A 12,597-nucleotide genomic window follows, 5' to 3' on the forward strand; every position below is an offset into this window, starting at 1 on the left:
AAAGTTCTACAGGCAGGAAACAGGCTTATAAAATTACTTACCCATCTGCAAACACATGCTATGTTTCATGAAGAAGAAAGGATGAGTTCAGGGGCAGAGCCTTAAGCCCAGAGAGTGGAGCGGCAAACCACAGAGCATTGTTCCCAGGCTTGGAACCTAATGTTTGCCCAACTGGATTTCAAAGTTGCTGGGGAATGGTGACTCTTTTATTATTTCCATTTTCTCTCCTTTGAAACTAGCATATCTACATCTTTTATCTTATGTCTATCCCACCATTTTGGGTGCAGGTAACTCATTCTTGAATCACACAGGTTCACAAATAGATTAATTGTGGCTAAGGATTAGCCAAAGCCTCACCAATGCCTGATGAGATTTGGGACTTTTGAGTTGATGAGCTCTTAGACTTTGAGTTGACGCTATAACAGGCTGACACTTTTGGAGATGTTGGGATGAGGGTGAATATATTTTACATGTAGGAGAGAAGTAAATCTTTGGGAGACAAAAAGTAGACTGTAGTATGTAGAATAATGGTCCCCAATGATGTCCACATCCTAATCCCCATAATTTGTGAATATGCTATTTTATATAGCAAAAGTGACTTTGCGGATATGACTATATTAAGGATTTTGAAATGTAAGAATTATCTTGATGAGTCTATTCGGGTTCCAGAAGCCATAAAAATTAATACACTGACCACCAAGAACACTCTTTTAAAATACCCTGGATCTGAGAGTTTTGTGTTAAATAGTAATGTAACATCAATTAATCTCTGAAACAGTCACATTTTTTCATAGAACTAACTTTAAACAGTAAAACATTAACATTTAATGTAACACAAAGGGAACACAAGATTAACTAATAGATTGTATCTAGATAGAGAACCCACATGTATCTGAGACTTCAGTCTCTTACTCCAAGCCAATTCTTGGCTTCTTACCTACACCATACAACCTCTAAAAGGAAGCTAGCAATGTCTACAAAGGGGGTTGAAGTTCACTGTCCAAGAGCAAAGAGGAGTCAGAGGCGAGTTCAACATGGAATCACTGTCAAGGAAACAAAGCAGCAAATTATCTTTTGCTCCTATCCAGAATACCACAGCCATTACATGAAGGGTGAAGGGAAAGAGAGAGAAAGAAAAAAAAAAAAAAAAAACCTGGGTAAAATAACTGCTTTTTCTTCTAGTGCAAGAAAGAAGCATGGCATGTGTTTAGATTTTCTTTCACTCTGAGCCGAAGGTTTTGGCAATAAACATCTGGAAGCTTGTCCACTATAAATTGTTTGGTTTCTTCCCTCCTGTTTCATGAGTCCATGGTGATATTATACTGTTGGAATTTCTCCTTTCATCTGCTTCCTTTCCACTGACAGTTCATAAAGGATGGGACACACTCGGTATGTGAGCTACATAGTTATTTCTTAACATACCAAGAGAATTAGGCTCTATGTACCTAGAGGTAGATACTAGTAACTAGAGAAGTTTTTTTCTAAGTTGTGGTAGTCTGTTTCCTGGGACTACACCCAAATTCACTTATGGTCCTGTAAGAACTGATCTAATAACTTGTAGAGTCCTACAGAAAAGGTCCAATGACCTGATGTAAAATTGCATATAAGGTCTTTTTTGCTTTTGTTATTCTTTTTAATTTTTAAAGAGTTTTTATTGATTTTTACAGAGAGAGGAAGGAAGAGGGAGAAAGAGAAAAAAAAATACCAATGTGAGACTTGATCAGCTCCTTTTGCATGCTCCCCACAGAGAATCGAGCCCACAACCCGGACATGTGTCCTGACCGGGAATCCAACTGGCAACTGTTCAATGCTCAGGACAATGTCCAACCAACTGAGCCACACCAGCCAGTGCTCTTTGTTATTCTTAATAAAAATAGATGCCATATACTGGTTTTATACAAAAGGCCAAATTCTGTACTTTGTATATATATTCCTTTTTACCCTCCCCAAAACATTTTAGATATTACCGCCTCTGATTTATATTGAAAAAGTGGAAGTTTAAAAACCTCAGCAAATATGTACCTGATCCTTAATAAAAAGACACAGAGACGTGATTAGAACACTGGTCTATCTAAGCCCAGACCCACGTTCTTAACCACTGTTTACCTACTGCTTCCCCGGCTCATTTCTGTAGGAGATGCAAGTAGTAAGTTTCAAATTAAAATTATTTAATGGGATAACACTGTATTACAGTCATCCCTCGTTCATTGCAGTTAATCCGTTCCAGACTCTAGCGGTTGCACCTGGCTTTGAAGGATTCCTGGGGAGCTCGAATACATCGGCCTACAGTCCATACGTACAGTAATTGTAATTGTAATTGTAATTGTAATTGTAATACAGGGGTGTATGATTGACTCAGACAACCAAGCACGCGCTGTATCATTTTCACTGTCTCGATCAACTTTTTAATGAATATATTGGACAAAACCGCGATAGAGTGAAGCCGCAAAAGTCGAAGCACCAAGTGGCGAAGGATGACTGATATATTAATCTTCACAATTCCTTAATCCTTGACCCTTTTCTGCATCCACATCTCTGAAGGATTGGGGATATGCTTATGCTATAAGCAGTCATCATGGAAGATTTTGTGCTAGGCTTACCCACCAGACCAGGCAGACACCACAGGCCTCGGGGAGAGATACCACAATTATTTCCTTAAAAGGGGGACCTGTGTATGTCCCTCTCTTCTGAGTAGGTCCCAATGCCTACAGATTTGGAAAGGGGTTTGAAAGCAGAAAGTAACCTGTGCCTTTGCCCCAAATAGAGCCTGTGGAAGTGACAACTGTCCTAAAGAAGTCCTTCAGGACCTTTTATAATTAACACGGTAACGGAGAAGTAGAACTGAAGTGTCTAAGCAGAGGGCAAGGAAGTCAGAGTCAGGTAGGAAAACCTCTGGACGTTCTCCCCCATTCCAACAGAGGTTTGGCCACACTGGGGCGGGGCAGATCTGGAGACGCCTTGCAGACAATTGGCAGGCAACTTGGCTGTCATCTGCAGAACTGGCAGGAGAGTTTGTCTTTCTCTCTGACTGCCTACAGAGGTGACAACCAAGGACCAGCACCTACCTCACCATCAGCTCCTCAGCACCACCTCCCACTCACTGGCTTTCACCCAGCAGTTCTATTGGCTTTGGACCCTGCTATGCAGACAGAGATGGGAAAGCCCAGAACTAACTAAGATGATTTTGAAGTAAGTTTCTGAGTGCAGTGTGAGATTACACTGAATGAAATGATATTTTGTTTCTGATATGTAGTAGAATAAGAACTCAAAATAGAAATTAAATCATGAGGTTGTAGGGGAGAAATAAATTTTCCCTCTAGCCTTCTGAGTTCTGAGTTAAGACTCATGTAACAAGAAAAAGTAGAAGTTTATTAATACGAATACCTATATATACATGGGAGACACCCAGGGGAAAATAAGTAATTCCTCAAAGTAGCTTAGAATTCAAGCTTAAATAGCATTTCAACAGGGAAATGGGAAGAGGGATGTAGGCTTCATAGGGGACAGCAAAAGATTAGTGGGCCCACTCTGGCTGGTTTGGCTCAGCGGTTAAAGCATCGGCCAGCGGACCAGAGTCCCGGGTTCAGTTCCCGCTAAGAAGTATGTGCTAAGGGCACATGCCTCGGTTGCAGTTTGTCCCTGGCCCTAGTTGGGGTCGTGTAGGTGCCAGCTACTCAATGTGTTTCTCTCACATCGATGTTTCTCTCTCTCTCTCTCTTCACCCCTCTCTCCCTCCCACTCTATCTGTAAAAAATAAATAAAAAATAATGAATGGGTCCTTAGAAGAATACATGGGAGATCTGAGAGTTCGTGAAAAACTCTGTCTGGGTGTGATGTCGACTTCTAGCCTCCTTTCCTGTGATGAGAGTCCATCTTCCCTGGTTGATGAAACTCCTGGGAGGGGATTTATGACAACTGAGTTCCTTTTAGAGGATGTGTCTTTAGGCAGGCAAGGGGACTTTGGAGAAAGCTTCTCCCTACATTTGTTGTTTTCCAAGTGCCTACAGCTCAAAATAACCAATATACTAAAGTTTCATATTTTTGGGTGGAATGTCCTAAATTTCTACAGTCCTATTTTGGACTGGAATATTCTCCTACTCTTCTGAGAGAAAGATGATTGTTTTCTTGTATACCTGAGTTTGTAACCTAAGAAATATACATCATCCATGAATAATTATAACTAAGTCATTAACAGAAATTGTGAGAAAATAATGTCTGTGCTTTTTTATTTTTACTTTTAATGAAATTTTCACACCCGCCAAAGTAAAACAAATAGTATAAAGAACCCTAGTTCCAGCAATAATCAAGATGCTGTCAATCTTGTCTCATCTATTATCATAAACACACACACACTTTCTTTATTGTGGAACATTTTATGATGAAGTATAAGCAGCAAATAATTTCATGCAAAAATTATTCCATGTGTATCTTTAATGGAATTTATAGCGCTACCAAGATCCCATTCACATACCGAGGAAAATTAACAATAGTTCCCTTAATATAATATTTTGTTCCTGTTCAAATTTTCCTAGTTGTCCCACAAACGTCTTGTTAAGGCTGGTTTGTTTGAATCAGGATGCAAACAAGGTCTTACAGATAGTATTTAGGTAATAGTTCTCTTGAGATCCTTTCAATGAATAACAGTTTACTCTCTAAAATCTGTGATTTTTCTGTTTCAAATATGCATGTAATCATGTCTGTGGAACGAGATGAGCACTGAATTCACAAGTTTAAAAAGCTGATCTAAATGTGGGTTAGAGCTGTGCCCCAGCCCCAGGACAAAGAAAAATACTTCAGGAAGGGGTCTGGCTCCCTCTAGTGCTTTTCCAAATGACAACTGTCTCTGGTTCTCAAACCACATAAGGAACAAAAATAATCCTGATGTAGCTGCATATTTCTTACATCACACTACTGAACAATGAACTAATGAAATTGTAATAATGAAAAGTAACAGATAGTTATTACATGCCAAGCTCAGAGTCAACTCCTCATATTTTCTATCATGGAAGGTGTCATCGTCATTCAAAGTAACACTGTCATTGTTTACATCAGACTGTCCGGCTGCTGTTTCCAAAATACCCCCACTGTTTTAATAGCTCTTTTATTTCAAACTGTATTTGGAGGAGGGAGTGCAGGAATTTCTCAAAAAGCAATTTGATGACTTATAGTTCCTTTTGTCATTGCATAGGATAAAAGATAGAACAAACCACAGAACTAATATGCATGTACGCATAACCGATGGTCACGGACAACAAAGCTGGGTATGGGGTGGGTGGGGAGGAGAGTGTCAATGAGGAAACAAAGGAGAAATATTTGTAACAAAAATAAATTAATAAAAAAATTATTTAAAAAAAGATAGAACAGGACATGTAAGATGAAAAAAGGAAAAAAATGCACACAAATTATAACAATCCTTAAGACTAAGACATAACATCAGGTGGCAAGAAAAGGGAGGTATAGATACTGTTGTATATAATCAACAGGTACTAAATTAATATATTTGAAAATAATAATTTATTATACAAAGTGTTATAATTAGTATAAAAAAGAGAGAGCAAGGGCAAGAAAAGATACACCTAGTCAAGCAAGACTGGTTTGCCTTGAATAATTTTCACATCTGTGAGTATATAAATATGCATCATTTCCTACTAAAATGTTAAGCTATAAAGATATTTTGTTTATGTTTAGAATTGCCATTGCTCGGCTACAAGCCATTTTTTAAATATGCATCCCTGAAAGAAGTAAAGCTGAATTAAAGTGACAAGTAACTTATACCCCATCTCTTTAATACCAGGTGAACATCCCCAAAGTTCTTCATATAGAAATTCTCAGGGTAGCAATAACTTAGCTATTCAAGCCTGGTCTCTTAAACATGTGAGGAATATTTTCAACTGTGTCAAGAGAATGCCAATTTTAGGAGAACATTGCCACCTTTGAATCCATCATTAAAAGCTAAGGTTCAACAACAAAATCCCTTATAGCCTTGATTAAACATAAAGACCACTTCCAGACCAGTTCAAACCTGACTTGATGGTGGCCAATGTTGATTCACTCCTGGCTCTCCAGAAAAGCCTTGGGTTTTATTCTAGGAATGATAAAAACAAGACCTACTAATAACTGTTTCTAGTATTTACATCACTGTCTATCAGGGTGACCTTGGCTACAACTGGACAGCTCAGATATTGAGATATGAACTAGTGTCAGATTGTTTTGTTTGCAATTATATGTTGGGGGGGGGGGGGAGAGCAGAAACAGTAGATATTTCCATTGCAAATCATTCTGAGGACAGAATGAGGAATTTTCTCCATATCTGGGCCCAAAGGAGGCAGAGACCACAGGAATGGGGCTAGTGGAGAGCTGCCAGAGGCAAGGGTCATTTGCACCATCACAACTTTGGATTATCCTCCCAACCTATGCCACGCGCCCCCACCACCCCACCCCCGCGAGAGAAGACAAGGAAGACAGAGACCCCTTATCCATACCAGCCCAGTAAAGAACAGCAAGAGGGGCAGGCTGACCCTTTGGAAACTGAGAGTCTGATTCTCCCACAAGGTCTTACAAAAGGATAATTTCTGACTCATTCTCCCTGTCCATGAGCACATCTCAGGGAAATTACTATACATACAGTCAATTCTCATTATTCACATTATTTGTTCTATAAAGTGACCATGAACACTGAATTGGCTGATAACACTGAGTCATCACTCCTGGGAGAAATACAAGGTTAGTTTTCCACAAGCTTCAGGTCACAATGTTTTCATCAACCCATCAATGCATAACCTTGTTTTATGTGTTTCTGCTTGATGATGCCTTATTTAACATCTATCGCTGATTCATTAACACTGAACTCACGTCCACTATAACTCCTGCCTGAATGAAGTTGTCACGTGTACTTGCTCGGTATAACATAGCACATTCTGCTCACACCTGGGAACACTAAAGAGTACCTCAGCACTACACTTGGAGGTCCTTTTAACGGCAGACTCGCCCCCCAAAAAACACAGAAATGTGAAGAACGTGGCTCTAAATACCACGGAAAGGACGCGTGTTGGTGAGAGTTTAAATGAGAAGGCAGAGCATCACCTTGTTACAGGTTGCCTGTGAGCGTGCTTGTCAGGCGACTCAATTTCTTTTCTTTGTTACGTTTTGTTGTGGTTGTTTTTTACCTTTTTTGCATATCTGGGCATAGACATTACAAGTACATTTTATCGAGTGGGTGAACCCAAAAACAGAATCCACGAATAAAGACGACCGACTGAATGCGTAAGAAGAGAGAACTCTGTCCCTAAAGATGTATGTCACTAAGCAGAGTCCTCTTTCCTCACCTGCAGAAACTACCACCAGATCGGGGACGGTCACAGGCCTTGATCACCCTGAGGACAAGGAAGCCCTTGTGGGAGGATTTCCATCTGCAATGGAGCCGGAGGATAGGAACTGGTGAATCTCACGCACGCACCCTCAGAAGAACGGAATGAAGAACTGAGTGCCTGGTTTCCAGCTGGTGCCTGACTTTCAGAAGACCAGTGAATGTCCACGAAGAATCCCTTCACATCCTCAAGCCAATGAACTTACCGCTTGGACTCTGGCAGGACTTCCCCGTCCTTGCAGACCTTGTCACAAATACAGCCTCCCCAGACCCTCAACGCACTTGCCTGTAGCTTGCTGCACCATGTTTTCAAATCGCAATTCCTCTGCTATTCCCGGAAAAACTCAATCCTTGGAAATTTGAGCTTCCTTCTGTTTACCTCTTTATTTAGGTTGACACTCTGAAATGACAGACCACTGGAGACAGTGGGTGAACCAGGACGGGTTCCCGTGGCAAACTCGGCGGGCTTGTCAGGTTTCTTTCCTTCAAGTCTCTCCCTTCTGCTGAGTAAGTATCCCTGGGATTTGAGAGAGAGACGGAGAGAGAACCCTTCTCACAACGGAAAAAAATGAGGATTGGAGTCATTCATTTAAATGTTAAAAAGGAATGTAATATATACCCCAATGAGATGAAACAGAACAGAACAGTTAAAAGGGTTTATAGCAATTGCCTGCTGTTTGGCATGGCTTATCACATACGTACGGCTAACTGCAGAAGTACAGTCTCCTAACCACCTACCTCTGCAAAAAAAAATTAAGGGGAAATTTGAAAACTAAATGAATAAACTGGTCCAAGATAACCTGGAAGCAGAAAACTACGTCGAGTCAAGTGTTACTCAACGTTCCAGTGCTTAACGGATCAAGAGGTGGAGTTGCCTATTGTCTTCAGTCTGGACAGAAACTACTCCCTGTTCCCCGAGGCATGAAAAATATCAAGTCACCCTGGTCGGTGTGGTTCAGTCGGTGGGAGTGTGGTCATGCGGGCACTGAGGGGTTGCCTGTTCGATTCCTGGTCAGGGCACATACCCAGGTTGTGGGTTCAATCCTGGTCAAGTTGTTTATGGGAGGCAACCGATCTCTCTCATACCGATGTTTCTTTTTGTCTCTCTCCCCCCTTCATTCCTCTCTCTCTCTAAAAAGCAATAAAACCATATTAAAAGGAAAAAAAAATGTCAAGATGTAATTCTGACATTTCCTCCCAAAACAATGCTGTGAATCAATGAGCCCTGCTTCAGTTATACCTCCAGATATATGGGGAGACCGCTTCGGAGAGCATTCTCTTTGACAGGAGATGTTCTGTAACACCAAGCAGTATCGTCCTTACTGTGTTCCTCCGATTATACATAAAGACCTGATTCAAAGCAAATATAAGGAATACTTTTCAAACTGTGTTACCATATTTGCCCATTCTCTCCTCCGATTGACAGGACGATAGGAGTGGCTTCCATTTGCTACAAGGAGCCGAGCCCCAGGCTCGGGCTTCACCTTGTTTTCAGCTGTGAGGCCATAGTTATCATTCCCCTGTTACAGATGTGGAAACTGAAAGAGCAAAGTCACGAGCTAGTAAGTAGTGTTGCTAAAATCCAATCTTACATCTATCAAGCTACAAAACCTATACAGTACGACTGACGTAGGCAGACTTCTTCTGACACAGAGCTGCCTGTAAGTGATGCTTGCTAGCTTCAGGAGAAAAAAGGAAGAAACTTATTCACATCTGTAAATTAGATACTAAAAAATAAAATAGTTAATGTATGACCAAATACTAATGTTTTATGAGCTTAAGTAATCTGTACCTATCAGATAATATATTCTGTAAATGGATTTAAAAAGATTAAATGTTGCGATGAAATTCCAGGGTAGGACAATTAGTATCAGCCAGATAGTATAAGACTCCCAAATACCACTACTCGTTTTAGACATATTATTATGGTAATGGTGTAAAGGGTGAATTGAGAGCATGTGGGTGGGTAGAGCTGAGACAGGAAGGCCAGATAGACTATTGCAACAACTCAGGTATGAGCTAATTACAGTAGTGGAGTAAATGCAAGATGGGAGGGTTACTGTTCAATCCACTAAATCAGGAAGGAAAAGACATAATAGCGGCCACGCAAATGGAGAGAAAAGGAAGAAGTCCGGAGCAATTCCTTGTTCTAGCTTGAGTACCATATTGGCAACAGCTCTAAGATCAGACATTCCAAGCAGAGGGAGCCTTCTTGGGGTCTTGGTATTACCAAGTTCTTCAGATAGTGACTACGACTTTTGAACATCTATTCCTTAACGTGTTTCTAAAACTCACAACAACCCTGTGAAAGAGGTGACAGCTGAGGACACTGAGGCGAGAGGAGGAAGGAGCTTTTCCAGAATCATTCCGTTTGGAAGAGGTGAAATGAGAGAGCAGGGTCAGTGGAGACCATGAGCGAGAACCCACTAGAGTAAAAGGGTTTTTCTTTTCCTTGGCCAGTCTGTATACCAGGAAATGGTCTGAGAGTAATAAAATACAGTTAGGATAGGGAAGTTTGTTTAATTACCATTTGGGGGAAACTTTATACATTGTCACTAACGTGATTTACAAGGAGAAATTCACAAAGCAAATTAGACATTTCCTTCCCTCTGCACCTTTGCATGTGTGAGTCTCCTATTGAGAAGTTGAGAAATTTAGTCCGTCAAATAAAAGTGGTAAAAACCAACCTGTCAAAATTCAGCCACCCCTAAACTTGGCGTTCATCTACCAACCCAAGTGCTGAACTGCCCTCCCTCCTCATCTTTTCACTGAGCAAACACCCATCATCAGCTCTCAGCCTCTGAGAAGCTGCTTCTGACCCTTGTTAAAGAAAATTATTCAAGACACATAAGTAAGGCAAAAAATAATTATGTAGACCTTTGAATGGTGTGCTAGACATGCTCTAATAGGCTCATTTGTGGGTCATCTCTTTTGGGGAATGTAACTTGGTTTCACTTACTATCACAACTGATTAGGGCAATGACATTTTACAACTCTGTAAAGTCAGAAATTTAACTCCTAAAATTAAGACCAATAAAATGTGATTATTTTCACTTCTGTCTAGCAGCAAAATAATTCCCTTAAATCACAATTTTATAGCATTAGAGGACATTGATCAGTTTTGTTTCTAGGTTAGCAGTCTTTACTAACATGCCTCTTCCTAGTGACTTTCTAACTCCATTTCTTGTGTTCTTTTTGTGCCCGTTTTGTCATTCTGCTAGTTTACTCATCAATAATAAGGTAAAGAAAACGTGAACACATGGCTCACTAACTTTTTCTGTGAGAATTATGCCAATAATTTGGAAATGACTAAGTAAGAATTGACCACCACCACCACCCCCCAACCCCACGCCAAATACTTGGATAACAAGCCCTGCCATCATGGCTTGTGTACCTGCCTTCTCTGCCAGATTTCTAAGGAGTCAGTGGATATTTCTGTCTTATGTGCCACTGCTATCTCCAGAACACTACAAAATAGTTGTCCCAGCCCAGCCGGTGTGGCTCAGTGGATTAAGCGTCATCCCATGGACTGAGATCCTGGTTCCATTCCCAGTCAGGGCTCACATGCCCGGGTTTCAGTTTCGATCCCCAGTAGGGAGTATGCAGGAGGCAGCCGATTGATGTTTTCATCTCTCTTTCCTTTCCTCTCTCTAAAAAATAAAATAAATAAATTTTTTTAAAAAGCATTAAATTTATTTTTTTTTTAAATAGTTGCCCCAGAGGCTGAGCTCAACAAAAATTCCTGAATGAGTTCTTATTCAAATGCCTCAGAGCCCTCTCTCCCTCTCTTCTCCTGTGTCTGTCATGATCTCAAACCCCTGCATCCTTTTAAACTTGGTAATGGCTGTCTTTGCTACTTACAGCCTCTTCAAAAAGTACCAACTTGTTATCTAATTAAATGATAGGTTTTTCTCTCATTGGAGGACCTACAACAGGGTTTAGGGCTGACAACAAGATGAAATTCACATCATATGCCTGGGCATCAGTAACCTTCAAAAAATAAATATTAGTCTGGTCGGTGTGGCTCAGTGGTGGAGCATCGACCCATGCACCAAGACGTCGCCGGTTTGATTCTGGGTCAGGGCACATGCCCAGGTTTTGGGCCCAATCCCCAATCGGGAGCATGCAGGAGATGACCAATCGATGTTTCCTCACATTGATGTTTCTCTCTCTCTTCTTGTCTCTTCCTCTCTATCTAAAATAAATAATGATTGGCCAGTTTGGCTCAACAGTTGGAATGTTGGCCTGCGGACTAGAGAGTCCCGGGTTCAGTTCCCGCTAGGGGCATGTAGAAAAGAAAAAAAGAAAAGAAAAGAAGAAAGAAAGAAAGAAAGAAAAGAAAGAAAAGAAAGAAAGAAAGAAAGAAAGAAAGAAAGAAAGAAAGAAAGAAAAGGAAAGAAAGAAAGAAAGAAAAGAAAGAAAGAAAAGAAAAAATGTTTCATTTTAAAAAGACACACATAAATCGATAGGTGTGGAATAAAATGATGTCTGGGCTTCATTTGAAAATGCTTCAGCAAAGAGAGAAGGAAGACTGAAGTAAGATATGCCCAGTTGAGGGAACAGAGGGTGCTAAGCTCCAGCGACTGGCAAAGGCTACGAAGGCAAGTGGGAGCCGGTGAGAGGGGCAGATTGCCTGGGACTGGGTCCTGCAGAGCAGAGGAGGAACTTCCTGAGTCGGGACATTACCCTGGCGAGCATGGGGCCGCCAACACGCGAGGGACCATGAGTGGTGGGCACAGGACCATGAGGGCAGGAAGAAGGTGGGAGCGGGGAGGGGGGGTCAATAGAGGGGGAAAGAAAGAACATCTGTAATACTTTCAACAATAAAGATTTTAAATAAATAAGTAAAATAGACCTAAAATACAGGTCTCAAGCAGAAGATGCTGTACCTGTACCTATATCTTTAAGTCAATTAGTATTTAATTTCTATCAACTCATGGATTGAAACTCACTATTCTGATCCAGCTCTTTGTTGAAAGACTATTCTATTGGTATTATATAACTGGCAATAATGAAAGCCTTGGTGAGTATCAAATATGACTCTGCCCGTTATTAATTTATTGACTCAGCTTTAAATTCATCTTTTGTGTGTACTCTGTATAAATAGCTCTGGTCCCTTGAAAGATTTTTCTTTTGTGGCTGACAGGATGTTAAGTTTTCTCAGTAGAGGGCGCCAGAGAAACATTGCAAGAGAAAAAAGTCTTGTTCTTGCTTCAGTGTGTTCCAAGGGC

The sequence above is a fragment of the Molossus molossus genome, unplaced genomic scaffold (genome assembly GCF_014108415.1).
Source record: "Molossus molossus isolate mMolMol1 unplaced genomic scaffold, mMolMol1.p scaffold_m16_p_11, whole genome shotgun sequence".
Taxonomy (NCBI): Eukaryota; Metazoa; Chordata; class Mammalia; order Chiroptera; family Molossidae; genus Molossus; species Molossus molossus.